We start from the raw sequence: 16,297 nt of genomic DNA on the forward strand, positions 1-16,297 counted from the left end.
TTTGTGTGCTGGTGGCACAACAATTGAGTGGTTCAGGCTCAAATGGGAGCCGAAGACTTAGCCGTCCTATCAGTTTAATCACAGTTGTTAACCTGGAAATATGAGGTACCAAGCTGTAATCATTGGAGGAGATGAAAAATGTCAAGTATCTGTGAAAATTTCTATGAAAGCAGTCTAGAAAATTGAATAAAAGTAACAACACAAATGTTGGAGGTGAAAAAATGAAAATATTTACCTAGCAAATTGGTGCTTGAACCAAAAATGCTTCCCAATATCTTATTTTCAAAAGATTCTACTTTTTAAGTAGATAATGTGATGACGTAAATATTATGGCATCTTCTCATCAATCCTGTTTCCAATAACATCATATTTTTTAATTTCTCAAAAAGGTTATTTGTTCCCAATGGGATCAAACACAATTGCCATGCTTTTAGGAGTACAAGGAAAAACACTTTCATACAGGTATGCAAAGGCTGGGTCTTATATCTCAAGGAGCACACACCCTGATGTAATGTTGCTATTTAAACTTTTAACTTAAAGCAATCAGAACAAGCAAACCGCTTTGTTCAGGAAGAGGGAATTTCCACCAACATCTCATGGTGGAATTCCTGTAAAGCACTTCTCTTCCTTATTATTCCTGTTATCTTTGTTTAGCTTTGCAGGAGGTGCTCGGAAGATGGAGGAAAACAGCAGCAGTTTCTCTTTGGGAGGGTCCCCGCGGCCTTACTTAAGTGAAAACACTTTTTTTTGTGTGCATTCTTCAGCTTCTTTACTAAAATGTAAAATTTTGGGGCAAGAGGTAGTCACCAGGAAGGAAAGAGACAGCTAAAAATAATGTCTCTCTGCTAAAAGACCTTTTGAGATTTTTCCAACTCTTTTCACTTCTCCTATTAGAAAAGCTGAAATAACTCTAGCTACTTAATATTCAAAATTAGTGGGTTCCAGCAGGAGATTTCAAAGCATTTTTGGCACACAGCAGTGAACATTTTTTCCCTGGCTGAAAGAGAGAGGAGGTAGGACACCACTTTTGACAGCCTGAGACCACACCACAGCTTAGGAAACTCTGCTCCAGTTTTGAAATCCTTTTCCCTGTCGATGAAGCCGTTCATACAGGCTGGAAAGAGGTTTTGCATCAGATTACATCCGCACACTAACATGGAAGCGCCGTTTGCTGTAATAGCAACAAGCCACAAGAAGAGGGTCATGTTTCGGAGAGCCACCAGTAACACCAGCAGACGGTTTGGTATGTACAGTGTATAGGCAACGCCATTGTGAAAAGTATAGTGTCAGGCTCTTTATAAAACACCTGGGCAGGGCACTCTTTTCTCCTGCTTCATTGTTACCCCATGTTAAATGTAGTTAATCGCTCTATTATTACCCTCTGCTAATTGTAGTTCAGGCTGATCACAGCAGCTGGAAGTTTTTAGACCAAAAAAAGCAAATGAAAGGACTATGTTAAGAGTAAATAGAACCAATAATCCAACAGTGATAAATGAAACAAAAGCAGAAAGGGAGATGAATCAGTTCCAGTTGCATTCACCATGAAAGTACAACTGCATCATTAAATGAAGCACTGAGAAATTTTTGGGCTCAGCTGGCCAGCACCCTACTTCACTTGTTTAAAATTCATTTTCTTAATTTCATTTAATCAAAGATAGCATTTATCCTGCCGTAAAGGCTTCCTGGCCCATTTCATGGATCGTCTCCCAAATCCATTACCGAAGGCAACTACACGTGCATGCATCCAGACCATGAAGCTCCAGAAGCTTCTTCCTGAAGCCCCTCCAGGCAGCCTTTACCCAAGACTATTAAAAAAGACTTCCCAAGGACCTTTTCCTTAGCGGTGGTCTTGCATAGGAAACGTAGGGATCAGCATCGCCACCAGTGACCCTGCACATCTAGCAGGCTTATTTCTAAGCTATTTGGGTGCACTCCTTTTATCACGTGAACTAAAATGCAGAGCTTGAAATAGGGTAGCAGCAGTTTATAGCTCAGAGGGTCGTCAGCGAGATACAGACATCTCTGATGATCGGCTGCCAGCTAAACTCAGTTTACGCAAGCAGTGACTAAATGTAGTGCTAACTTATTTGAAGTGTGACATTCCCAGTCCTTTTCATACCTCCAGAGAGCCTCACAGTGGCTCCTGCCTGACTGCTTACTCAACAGAAGAAAGAGAAAGCTCTATTTCCTCCTTATTTTTTTGATCTTTCTAGAAAAGACTGGCAAAACAGTCCAAGGCAGCTGGAGGGGAAGCGCTGCCATTGCCTATCCTACACATCTTCAGGGCATCTGGTTCAAACCAGTCACTCAGACACAGGCCATCTTCATCTGACTTCATCTACATGGAATTCCCTGAAAAATGAGACCCCCTGTTTATGATGTTTTGAAATCTTAAGGATGTTCAAGTACAAGTTTTTTTCTGTATTATTGCTATTATTTGGCCATAATTTAAGATTCTTGCTTTGAGTGCAAATTCAGTGGGAAAAGTTGGGTTTTTTCACTTGCAATGATTCATACAGTTATAGTTAAAGGTAAAAAGGTCCTAAAGTTTTCATCAAGTGAAAGACGTCATTAACATATTTTAAATAATCATTTTCATAAAGGCCCTGTTTTAGATAAACCTTCCAAAACAGCAAACAGATATCATCAAACAATAGCATGCAAGAACTACAGTGTGTGAGAAACGTGCCTCCGCAGAGATCAGAGAATCATGGAATCCCAGTCTGGTTTGGGTTGGAAGGGACCTCAAAGTCCATCCAGTTCCACCCCCCTGGAGGGACACCCTCCAGGTTGCCCAAAGCCCCATCCAACCTGGTCTTCAACACTTCCAGGGATTGGGCCTCCACAACCTCTCTGGGCAACCTGTGCCAGGGCCTCAGCACCCTCACAGGGAAGAATTTCTTCCTAATATCTGATTTAAATCTCCCCTCCTTCAGCTTAAGGCCATTCCCCCTTGTCCTGTCACTACATGCCCTTGTAAACAGTCCCTCTCCAGCTTTCAAACCTCTTGGAAACTTGCCTACAAATAAAAATGGTATGTAAAGGGAAACCACTCTAATCTCTGTGGTAGGAAGTTTCTGCTGCACTACTGCAAAGGTCAGATGTTGTCCTGGTCATCTCGTACAGGCAGAATTAGCCCTGCCCAGCACACACACAGCACATACCATCGAGGACTGTGAATACAGTATGTTGCATCTGTCTCCCTTCATCCCTTCACCTCTTACCAAAGCAATGCTCCATTTCTAGAGTTTCATTTACCTAATTACTTGGAAGCTAGGCAAAAAACAATCAAATATCTATTTAAGCCATCGCAAAAGCAGTACAGCAGGGTATAGTAACAATCAGCAGAACCATACGAACTGCAAATCACACTTGCGCAGCACCAGAATGCATTTGCTGAAATTTGGTCTATTCTTGCAGATGAATTACTGCACCCTGGGGCAGAGACAATGACAACTGGCAGCGTGTCAAGCTGAGCATTTGAAAATTAAAACAGAAAAGGCTAATTTTCAAATTAAATATTACTGAACTTGTAATAACTTTCTCATAATCACACAAAACTATCAATATTCAATGTTGCATCAAAAGCAGTGCTGCCCTCTCGCAGTGCGCGAGTTGGCCCCTACCCAAGTCATTTTAATTATTTACTCCTAAAATACCAAACCGCAGCTATATCACCGAGTTACTGATATCCTGCCACAAACTGCTTTTCACATGGAGCCCATTTCTCTCTGGTAACTCCAGATATCTTCCTAGCCAAGATAAGATAAGAATTCATTTATCTGGACTCCCTGTGTGCATCTAGGTATTGACAATAGCAGAATTTAGTGATAAACCATGACAAAGATAGCCACTCCTCTCCTTTCTGGAGTATTGGTTACCTTCTTCAGGGACAAGAGAGCATGTGGCGATGGGCTCGTAGAACAGCAGGAGACATCAGCTTCTTGTTTCTCCCTGCCCCACAGCCCTGCCGGCAGCAGCAATTGCCAGTTCCCCACGGAGCTGCGGCTGCACCTTGGAAAGTGACTTTCACTGCTTTTGCCCCAGATGGGATGAAGGGTTGGCTGAGCTGTGAGCAACTGTTGTTTCACAGCCCTCCTGCTTTGAAGAAGTTTCTACTGCAGACATTGATCCCCAGAGGAGGAGGAAAACAGAGCCCCAAGACCAGCATCTAGGACACTGCACAATAAAGGATGCACCACTTTGTCCTACCATCCCGGTGAGGTTCCCACATCCTCTCCTACTAAACTTCCAAACCAGGTGGGTTCCTCATTACTTCCAGAAAGATACTGCAATAGTCTGTCAGATGAAGGGGATACAAAATCATGATTAAAAAAGCAAATCTGTCTCTTCTGCCAGCTAAATTACATGGTGTTTCTTATCTTACACTAAGCTCTCCATCTGCCTGGAGAATTTTCCTGCACAAGCCCTGAAGTGCCTTGTTTGGATCATATCAGGACTTCCCTCCAAGCCAAGCCTGATCAGAAACTGGAAAACTGGGGAGTCAGTAGAAAAGCTAGACTCCTTCTAAAGTACAAATCATCAGCTCCTACAGCCACAGCAAACTTCACCCAACGTGCAGCCCTGCTGTAAACTTGTTGTAGTCAAGGCAATCAAGGGAGTTGAAATTACCAAAATGTTCTGGTAAAATAAACTACCTAAAATCTCAGAAAACAGAAAAGTTCAGTGTAATATCACTGTTTGTCAGCTGACAAAGGAGGTCAGATGCCTGTAACGTTCCCGAGGTTCTCCGAAGGCTGGATCCAAGCATGCTGTGACAGCACAGAGCTCATTCCAGGACCCCAGCAGCAAGAGTGGAAATGAAACGGGCTCCTCTTTACTGTGTCCTTACACACAGGAAGGAAAACTCAGCCTGAACGAAATGAAGGCACCTTGGTTCAAAGTATGATCAATTTTGTCCTTAATATATTTATTCCTTAGAATAAGCAATATTTTGCCTGAATTTGAGAAGCCCAAGTTATGAAAATCTCTACAGGCAACTTCTATGGAAACTCCCTAGCTGAAAGGCTATGATTCACAGGTGGAGGTAAGAATTACTCTGAGAATTCACACTTGTCATCCTTGGTGTCTGCTCCACCCTTATTTCAGAGGCTGCTTTACAGTAGTTGCTCCATCAGGACAGCTAAGAGCTGATAAACTCTGCTGATTCTGGTGTTTCAGTAGAGTGAGCCCTGAAGTGGGGCTGTCCTGGAGTTGTTACCAGGATAACTGAGGCCTCCTCTACGTTGCAATAAGAAGCTCCGAGCTAAAAAATAGGCTGTAGAAATTGCTTCATGTGGCCTAAGATAAGCTATAGCCCCCTAAATTACCAAAACCAGGTTTAGTCCAGGTTTAAAAGTGAAATTAAAAAGATGCATGCATACCCTTTGCATCAAAATATGTATCCTAGTGCTGAGATGTGCTCAGGCAAGAGAAAAAAGCCAAGATCCAGGGCAAAGAGGAGAGCAGAAATGTCTACACGATGGAGAATAGGGTAAATCTGGCAAATCTGTATGAAAAAAAAATAGATTCTGCTTTGCTTACAATGACTGAGCAAAAAGGGAGGAAGGGAGGAAACGAAGGTAAATTGTGGCAGCATCAGGAATAGACTTATTGTCAGCAAGGGTGCTGTTTCAGTTATTTTTTCTGACAGCTCCTATCTTTGCTTCATAATCATGGAGTAGATCAGAAATATCTCATTATTTCAAGGTCATATTCAAGGATGAGTTACATGCCATGAATCTTTATGGGCTTTTGCTATTTAAAAAAAAAAAAAAAAAAAAAAAAAAGATCAGGAAGAGGAAACGCAGGGAAAATGTACATCAGGGTGCATTTGACACAAAACAACTGAGGCCAGGCTGAGAATAAGGCACCCTAACATCAGAGAGGGCCGTAATAGGATTGTTGCAATGTAATTAAAAGACGGGGTGACAAGGCCTCACCCAGCAGGCTGGCAGAGGAAAGAGCTTCTATCAGTTCTTTGCATTTTCCACAGCCACAAATTGCACAACCAGCAAAGCCTGGTAGCTCATATACACTAATTATCTGCCAAATGCACAGCAATTGAGTGATTTATGAAGTAACAACTGGAAAAAAAGATGGTGCAAACCGAGCAGGTGCATCCAACTCCACACATGCTGGTGCCTTGCCCAGAGGAAATACAGGACGTACCAGGTATTTCACTCAAGGTAAGTAATACTCAGATCCCAAGAAGCCCTCTCCACAACACAGATGAATACTTTTTACTTCCCCATCCAGTATTTCCCCTCATATGAGAATAAAAGGTGCAACTCGATGAAATCAAGTAGAATTAAACCACTGTTGAGGTGTGCATACTTACATCTAGTGCTGCGTTCAGCCGTCAATGCTGCCTCGCACATGGTGTGGAGAAACATCAAGAAACGCTAAGTGGTTCCTGTATTAAAGCCTTTCACATCTGGCTAGATGTGACTCGTCTGCTACCCAATAATCTGAGTAGTTTGGTATCTAAAAGCTCTTCCTTATCACAGATACATTTTGGTGGCACCAAAACATCTCAGAGCCTAATAGTTCAATATCAGCTTTCTACTCAGAATTACTGTGCCCTCTCAAAGCCACTCCGTCCAAACCTTGTTACCAGAACACAGGACTTGGGCACTGAAATAAGCATCTCATTGCAGCAGCCCTGGGTACGTGACCTGTTTTTCCCTCGAAATCTTCAATAACAAAACTAGCATCACTGAGGTTGTCTTTTATATAAATGCATATACTCCTAAATAAATCATGAGCTGCAAGCATTTATATCCACTTTGGAAGTTTCCACTCACAAAGAGCAGTCTACAGCCAGTGCCTTTATATTAAAAGTCTATCATACATACAATAAGTTCCGGTTTTGCAATTTTATAGCTGAGCAATACCTGCACAGACATCTTTTAATAGCGATGTGTCAGATCTCCATCTCGTGCATGTGCCAGCAAGATGGGAGCGGTGGAAAGAAAAATTCAACCCACTAAAATTGCAACACCTCTTCCTGAGAATTTATCTTCATGAATAATTATAAAATGCATATAACATCATAGAGGACTGTCGCAAGCAAAAAAAAAAAAAAAAAAAAAAGAAGAGCTAAAAGAGCTAACTGCCATTACATTTATCAAACTTGCTACTTCAGCAGTGCCCTAGGTTACCCTTGGTAAGATACTTAATGTTAAAATGCTCAAGTGGTCCAACAGACCCCTGGTTGGTCAGAGCATCCCTGTCATCCTCCTCCCATGTTTTCCTTTCCTGTTCATGTAATTTTCATTTATCAGTCCACACTCTCTGGCACAAATTACCCACAATCACGCACATTAGTTCTCAGGTTCTTCCTGTACCGGGTCCGTTTGAATTGGATTATTTTGCAGTTCAACCCTGCCTCAGAGGATTATTCCAGTGATACAAGGTTGGCATAGTGACTGCTGGAACACTACCACTGCTCTCTGAAGGAGGCGTCAAGTCTGGACAAAAGCAAAGCCACTCCACACCTCTCCTCTGCTGTGCTCCGGGGAAGGCATGCCCTACAGCAGAGCTCGGGCTGCTCCAGGCTGGTGCAAGGAAACTCATCCAGTGCTGTACTTCTGTATCACCTTCCTTTCTGCCCTTCCCAGTTGGCTTCACATGCCCCCCTTGCAAATTTGGATCGTTTCCATTTGTTTTACCTCCCATTTCCACCAACAAAGTCTCTTTTCCTTAATCCTCCTTCTCCCCTATAAACTATCGATCTTTGGCTCTTCCATCCACATTGAAACATCTAACTTCTGCCTCCACCATACTCCTGTCCTCTGTTTCCACTCTGAAAAGCAGTGATGGAGGGAAGAGAAGCAGTGCACATCCCAGCCAACGGACAAAGGATACAAGTTTGTTTCTAGAGCAAGTTCACTGAACTGTTCTTTGGCTTTTTCTCTGCTTGGTTTTCTCTGCCAGCTAGAGTGAGGCAAGTCTAGGAAATGTCAACGCCAGCCGTAATTTTTATGTACAGGTTTTTAACAGACATAATGTGCAAAATATTTTTAGCTGCATATTGCTATTCTCATATTCTGTCATACGAGAAATTGAAGTGCCAATATCTGAAAATAAAAATTGTACAGAAATTTATTCATTTTACTGAGGCCAATGTGCAGGCTCCACACTGGCATGGAAACACTCTGGTCCTCTCAGCGCAACCCACCCTCTCACCAGGTTTCCTTTAGTTGGCTAATGGCATGAGATGTTTTTAGCTGAGACACGGAAGATTACAAAAGGCAACTGGAAAGCAAACAGCTACCGTACAACAGTATCTAAGATTCCTATCATGTTCTGATGAGCAAATATTTACTTTTTTAAAACAATTATTTCTCAGTCTGAAGTTCAGGTCTAGTGCATCCTGGCACAGGTAACAAACACGCCAGTACTAAAACAACAGCTCCTGGCTCCTGTCCATGCTTTTGCTTAAAATTAAGTTTTTGCCATGGCTGCTCCCCAACCCTGGTAAAGAAGGCTGAACTGAGTAACAAGACCTGTCATGATCTTTTACATGAAAAAAGAAAAACCGTAATACAAGCAATTGTTGAACATATCTGTGTGAACTGGCTGGACTTTCTGCACAGGTTCTCATGGATGGACAGGCAGGTACCAGTGCCACACGAAAACTGCCACCCCTCTTTAAAAAAGGAATGCTTTGCAATCTCAGGAGAACAGCTAAGTATTATAAAGCAATGGAGAAGTAATTACCAAAGAGAGTTTCTCTGACAATATAGCATATTGATAAGACAGTGCAAAGTCTGAGCTGCCGAAGATGTCTTGACTATAAATTAAAAGCTTTGGGGTTTGTGGTTATCAAGAAACAATAAGCCGTGGTGTTTGATAAACACAAAATGGGTGACAGGAGCTGTTGAAGAACAGAAGTCAGCACAAGGAGGATTTTCCCTTGTAATACCCAGAAGATCCTATTTCATCAATCTAGGATGTCTCCTTGTTCAAGTAGCTCAATTCAAGTAACTTCATGGTTTGGGTTAGTTTGGTTTTTAAATGCTACTGGGAAAAATTCACCTGTTGCTAACCCCATGACAGGCACAGCAGTGATTCTTAAAAGGCTCCATGGATTTAGAAAGCAGAGGATGCCTTTCAGTGCAAAATCACTGCATGCATCCACTGTGCCTCTGACTGCAGCAGCAGGCCAGGGTTTGCACAAAACCAGCACCTGCGCATCTGGCACACTGAGCATCCTGCTACTCCCAGCTACTGCAACGCACAGCGAGACTGAGAATTATCCCCCTCTGCTGACAAACGGCAGCATTTACCCATCACTCTGTGGTACCCCTTGCACAGCCCGCACATCAGCTGCTGCTCTTTCAATCATTACTCAAGAAGTATGCTCTGTACTGCATCAAATATGTCCTATATGCAAGTTTCATGCAACACGTTAGTTAAAAGGAAACTAAACCACAGATATATGTGCTGCGACGCTCATTAAAGCTTGATGATGCAACACACAGGTTTTATCTACTCATCAGCTGAAAATGGAATGTCACAATATGCTGATCTCTGTTGCAAAGCTATTTCAAAGTATCTTTTCAGCTCTCTTTGTTCCTGCCTCTGAAGTTCAGCAGTAATAATGTTTGTGGCTCCTACTATAAATTGGATTGCTAATTGGATTCCTCACAAGGAATTGAAGAAACAGGCAAGAACCGGAAAATAATTGGAGCATTATCCCAGTAAATTTAGTGCAGATTATCTCACAGAAAGCAGCCCCTGGAAGTGTCGTGTCCCAGTGGAATTAGCTAATGTTCATATCCCTCCGTGACACCACAGAGGATAGGCTGGAACAGCAGTACCCCTGCTGAAGCACAGCTCTGCATGTGCTGCCTTGTTGAAATTACTAGTTTGCAACTTCACTGTGGCAATCAGTAACAGGTAAGGAGAGCCCTTCTTTCCTAAAGGAACAGGTCTGATTAACCTGAACTGGGGGGGTTAGATGAATCTGTGACTGCAACTGCAAAGCTGCAGGAGAAACAGCAGAGACGAGCAATAATCCACGGAGGGGACACGAGGACACCCCTCCTGGAGCCATAACCCAGGAGTAACGGTGCCTGCAGAGGCAGGCAGGAGGCCCTGCTGGGTACGGAGAGGAAGATACCTCCTGGTCAGTGAAGCAGCTGCCTGGTCCCTGCTGGGAGCTAGATCCTGGCTCATACTAAATTTGGAGGCTGGGAGTTACTGCCCCACATGCAGACAAGGCACAATCTGTTCCTGCACAGGAATACCTCCTCCGGCTTCAAGAACCACTGGCACGGTGAACCGCTGCCTCCACCTCGCATCCTTAAACAGCTCCCTTGGCCATAGCCACACTTTTCCCCACTGCAAGTACTGACAACCCTTTTGTTATTTGCTGCTTTCTGAATGGAAACTACTTCACTTCTCCAAATTACTACTTGGTGCAACAGGAAGAACTGAATTGCTAGGAATGGATGCATGCTCAGGGCCTCGATAAATAAAAATGCAGACTAGGTGTCATCACGATTCTCTTAAAAACTAAATTTGACATTGGTAGAGACTATGGGGGTGTTTCACTGTTTTTTGCGCAACCCTTCCCATGTATCTATCTTAATGTTGTTAGAATACTTCTACAGTTAAATGAGGGTATTTTGTATTAATTTGTGACTCGGTGGTGCTGAATGTCCTAGCAGCTGCGCACACTGCTCTGAATCCCAAATTTATTTTTACAGTGAACTTATTTTTTAAAAAAGCATAAACCACTATGTTTGCTTTTGTTCTTAAATTCTTGAGAGATTTACATTTAAATTAACACAGCTATTGAAAACAGTAGCCCAGACCAGAACAAAACCTCTTTGTTGGATGGGTAGTGCAGCTCTAACTGGACAAGAGGTCCCAGGAGCTTCTCTGGTAGCTTTGCCATCTCCTTTCCTGGATCCAATTTATGTGAGGGAATAGTGACCTCAGGTGTCTGTTAAATTAATCACAGGAATATCTTTCCCATGAATTTATCATTCTATGCTGCTTCTATTTATTGACATTTCTACCGAAAATAAAGCTGCTGTGAGCCAGCTGTTCTGGCTGGCACACCTCCACAAACACTGTCATGGTTTTTCTTGCCTTGGCACTTGAGTTTCATGCAAACTACGTACAGCTATTTACTCAAGGGCCCACTCATCCGAACATAAGAATGAGAGCAAACCTATATTAAAACTATTTTTAAGTGGTGCGCTTGCTTTCCTTATGTATCGCATCGATCCTTCTGATGTTGCAACTTCAGTATTGTTTGGTAGCTCGAACACTAAGCTGTATGTCTAAAGGTCGGATACAAAATCTACAGTAAATCTTAGGATAAACTCGACTTGCATGAGTTCACTGTCATTCATGTAATTCAAATGTCAGTGTGCACACTGGTTAACTATTTGGATAGCCTAATGAATAGAAATGAAACACCATACAGCGTAAGGTGTACTGTGCTTACGGTGATGGATTACATAGACCCTAAAGAATATATTAACAGTAAGAGCAGAAAACTAGGGTATAGCTTAAATATAGTATTTAATACTCATTGAAAAACAACAAGGGGAAAGATAAGAAATCAGTGCAAACCGATATGCTTTTCACCAGGAATAAGACTCATCCAGATGTCTAAATTTACCACACAGCTAATTGCTAGCAAAAACTACTGGCTCTTTTCTGCTTAGATTTCTACCAGCTTAGTGATGTGAACTCAGTGGCAAGGACCATTCCTGGTGAAAAGGACAGGGTCAGAAGTTTCCCCAAGAGTCAGCAATATGTAAAAAATAGATTTTTCACTAATAGCCATTCACACCTTCAGCAACTGTACCCATCCAGAAAAGATCTTCCTCTATAATGTCTCCCTTTCCACAAATCATTCTGATGACTGGTTTCTGGATTAATGGAATTAAAAATAGTGTGGATTGAAATATATGTGCTTCTTGGAAAAGATGAATCAGGGTAAAATGACACTTAAAAAACTTGCTACAGCTGTTGATAGTGATAAAATTAATGGAAGAGTGAAAAGGTTCATTCTAGGATGTAATAAAGTATATAAAATGGTAAGTGAATTAATTATACAACTGTTGTAATTATTAGACATTTCTGTAAAGGAGATGTGTATACTGTACACACTGTCAATTAACAAATTCCCTATTTCTATATAATGCTTTTTATATATAATTTAATTCATATCTTCTGATTCTATAACTGGAATTTGAAGAAACTGAGTTATTTAAAACCTCACTGTCCAACCTTTATCTGTGGCCTCAACCTTTGGCAGAACTATATGGACCCCAACACATTTCAAACCAGACCTACACAAAGACAAGACGCTCGGTAGAGAGAAACTTGTAGGAGCCGGGCCACTGGGGAGCAGGGCCTTTTGCTTACCCTTTCATGACTACTGCAGCACTCACACTGATGCCACGATACTGCAGGGTCTTCCCCGTTTGAACAAGTGAGCTCTGCACAGACACAGATGCAAAGGATTATCAAGTACACACTTTTCATACTATTTATTTCCCAGACGCTCTCATCCCATCCCGTAAATCCAAATTGACAAAAGTGACAAAACATTTAAATCACTCTACATCCCCAAATTCTGAAAAGAAAAAATGTAAAATAAAAACTTATACACACTGATTGCCAAGTTTCTGACCTCAGGGAACCCTAAGGAGTAATTAACAACTCCATGCAACCAGTCATGCACTGAAATGCCAACACAGTTTTAGACAGCGGCAGTCACAGAAGCGGGAATAACATTTTTCACCCTCACCCCTTCCACTCTCCATCATTAGTACTCAAGTAGCTGGTGGTGGAGACCTGACAGCTTTATCACCCAAGCTGCCAGAATTTACAAAGCCGCTTTTAAATTCACAACAGTGCCTTACAGTCTTATAACTCCTGCAGCTCCTGGGTGAAAAAGGAAATTAAATGGAGCTGTGAAAACCAAAATGTCCTGATGAGTTACCATCTTGCACTTTAGATAACAGCTCCAAAGACATTTGCAAGGAAAGAAAAAAACACTCAAAGCCTTGGCCCACATTTGAAGTATAATTCCTGTAGTTCTTTTTCCAGGAAAGTAAGCAGTTATTGCCCCTTCCTTACTTCTGTCTTATATATGCCATTAAGCAGTGCATGGCTGTTTCACTGAGAATGAATGAGAACGAAGCCAAGAGCAGACATGTAGCAGCAGCACAGCCAGCCTGGGAAATCCAGCCACTCCGTCTTTCTCTGGCCTGTTTAAAACAGAAACTGGGCACATTCATAGTTATTTTTCTGCCTTGTGTTTCCTCCGGTCATTTATACAAGGCCACAGCTAAACACTCCTGAACCCACTTTTTCTGTTTCTGTGCTACAGTTTTATATTGACTGCTACAAGCCTGGCTGCCCAACATATGTACAGAACAGTGAAGAATAACACAAATATACCTCCCTTGTACAGTCCCTTTGCTGCTGGTAGGGCAGCGAGGAGATGGTGTATCTAGTTTGGAAGGCACACCAGGCCTGTCGGATATCCTGCATGGCTCCTGTGAGTCTGGGTGCAGTACCAGTAGGACAGTAACCAGCATACACTGGCAAAAATACACAGCGACCTTCCCCAATGTAGTATATTAATTTAAAAGACTGATCTGGACCACCACAAATCAAGCTGATGTGGCTCGACAGGGCTGGAAAATAAACCCATGTCCATCATTTTTTCTACAGGCATTACCATAGACACGTGGTGATCACATGCCCAAAAATCAATAGCCTACGGGATCAATACTCACACATATGCAAATCTCACCCTCTCTTAAATGACCTGCAGTATAAGTCATTTCCTAAGCTGTTAGATCTCTGGCTCCTGCCAACCTATAGCAAGTAAGGTCTTACCCATAAACACATTCCTAAAAATGCTACCGATGTAGAGGAAACATCATCCATCTCGACAACTACAGTAATACTGGCTTGTCTTTGGATACTAGATCCTCACTAGGAAGAGATGGTAAAATCTTTCAGTCCACATCACATGGCCAAAGTCCATGGAATAAGTTCTGAAATCCAGACCTACCATTGCTAAAATTCTCAGGGAATTCTATGGTCTGCTTTTTATCTTGTTTATTGTGTACAACGATGTAAAATCTTTCAGCAGGTCAAGAGAGGTTCTCCTCCCCCTCTACTCTGCCCTGGTGAGGCCACATCTGGAATATTGTGTCCAGTTCTGGGCTCCCCAGTTCAAGACAGACAGGGAACTACTGGAGAGAGTCCAGCGGAGGGCTACAAAGATGATTAAGGGACTTGAGCATCTCTCTTGTGAGGAAAGGCTGAGAGAGCTGGGTCTGTTTAGCCTGGAGAAGACTGAGAGAGGATCTTATTAATGCTTATAAATATCTAAAGGGTGGGCGCCTAGAGGAAGGGGCCAGACTCTTCTCTTTTGTGCCCAGTGACAGTACAAGGGGCAACAGGCACAAACTGGAACACAGGAAGTTCCATCTGCATATGAGGAAAACTTCACTTTGAGGGTGACCAAGCACTAGGACAGGCTGCCCAGAGAGGCTGTGGAGTCTCCTTCTCTGGAGATTCAAAACCCTCCTGAACGCAATCCTGTGCAACCTGCTCTGGGTGATCCTGCTCTAGCAGAGGGGTTGGACTAGATGATCTCTAGAGGTCCCTTCCAACCCCTACCAATCTGTGAACCTGCGAAAGTGGTGCTAAGAATATAACAATACTTTTTAAATACAGTTTAAAACACACAGATTTTACTTGGATGGGTGGAAGCCATAGGGCAACAAGAGCTCGCAGACACAATACAAAATACCTTGGTGACTACAAAGAACATAGTTCTGCTTTTAACTGGCAGTAGATGGTGGTTGTGCCTTGAGCTGAGGTAGGGGTTAGTATATTAGCACCAAAATAAGGTGGAAAAAACCACAGTTGAAAATAAATCTGCAGTGGAAACTTTTAAAGTACTATTAGGATCAAATTCTCCTCCCGGTGACTTCACAGAAGATCTGGCTCCCATAAATGACAGGCTTTGTCCTACCCCTCTTGCAACGTGAGACTCACCAAGTGACAGCCTGGAATTTACACGAAGTGTATTATTTCATAAATGAAAGAAATCAAAGATCGAGTGATTCATCAGGGCTTGAAAGTAAAAACTATATAATACCCACTGTGCGGCAGAGGTTCTGAAGAGTGTAGAAATGAAACTTGAGTGTGGGGAAACACTTGGGCTCTATCTTTTTTATCTTTTTTGCTTTTTTTCCTTTTTTTTTTAAGTCTCCAGAGAGGTCTGCAAAGAAACTTAATTTCAAAGGAGCAGAAGTGAGTAACAGCCTGTGAACACAAGCAGCCCATCAAAGAAAAATGTGCCAAAGAAGAAAAAACAAGTCAGACAGCTCGACAGCCTGTGATTTTCAGTTCCCAAAGCAACTCTGAAGCAAAAAAAACAACTCTTCCTTTCCATCAGGATATTACCATATTAAATGAACCACACACAACATGTGGATGCAATTCGGCTCTACTTTTCTCCATCCTAACTGTAAACCTGCAGAAAACAAACGCTGACCCACAGACATACCTTAATATCATGACAGTTCCTCTTTTCCAAAGGGAATGGTTGGTTATTGTACACCACGAATGGAATCTAACCCAAACGTGTTGTACCACCTCCTTCTTCTAAACCAAAGTATTACATAACTCTTAATTAATAAATTATGACAGCGTAGTTGACAATAATCTCACTGTAAAGTTCTTTTCAGCTTTGTGGGTAAGCTGTATTAGCAATGGACCCAGGAAGAAAGGTATTTGTTGTTCTGCTGTTCTCCTCAGGGGAAGCTCAAAGCCTCTTTCAGAAGGGGAAGGAACAATTCTTCAGAGAAGGTGATGGGTGGAGCAGGGAGGAGAAACTTGGTGCTGTTAACTTGGTGCCAGGCTTGGGTATTTGGGATTTAAGCTTTAAGTTACACTTTGAATAGACAGACATTAATTGTTTTGAATCATGCAGGCTGGAAGGGACCTCAGGAGGTCTCTAGCCCAACCTCCCGCTCAAAGCAGGGTCAAACATGAAGCCAGAGCAGGTTGCTAAGCATTTTAACCATCTAAGGCTTGCCACCCTCCAAGGACAGAGACAGCACAAGTCCATAGACAACCTGCTCCAGTTCCTGACTGTCTTCATGGTGAGAAAGTTTTTCCTTAAACCACTCTGAATCTTTATTGTTTCAACTTATGCCTGTTGCCTCTCATCCACCCACCACGCACCACTGGGAAGAGCCTGGCTCCTTCTCTTCCGTGACCTCCTCATCGGTCT

The sequence above is a fragment of the Balearica regulorum genome, chromosome 9 (assembly GCF_011004875.1).
Source record: "Balearica regulorum gibbericeps isolate bBalReg1 chromosome 9, bBalReg1.pri, whole genome shotgun sequence".
In the NCBI taxonomy this organism is placed as follows: Eukaryota; Metazoa; Chordata; class Aves; order Gruiformes; family Gruidae; genus Balearica; species Balearica regulorum.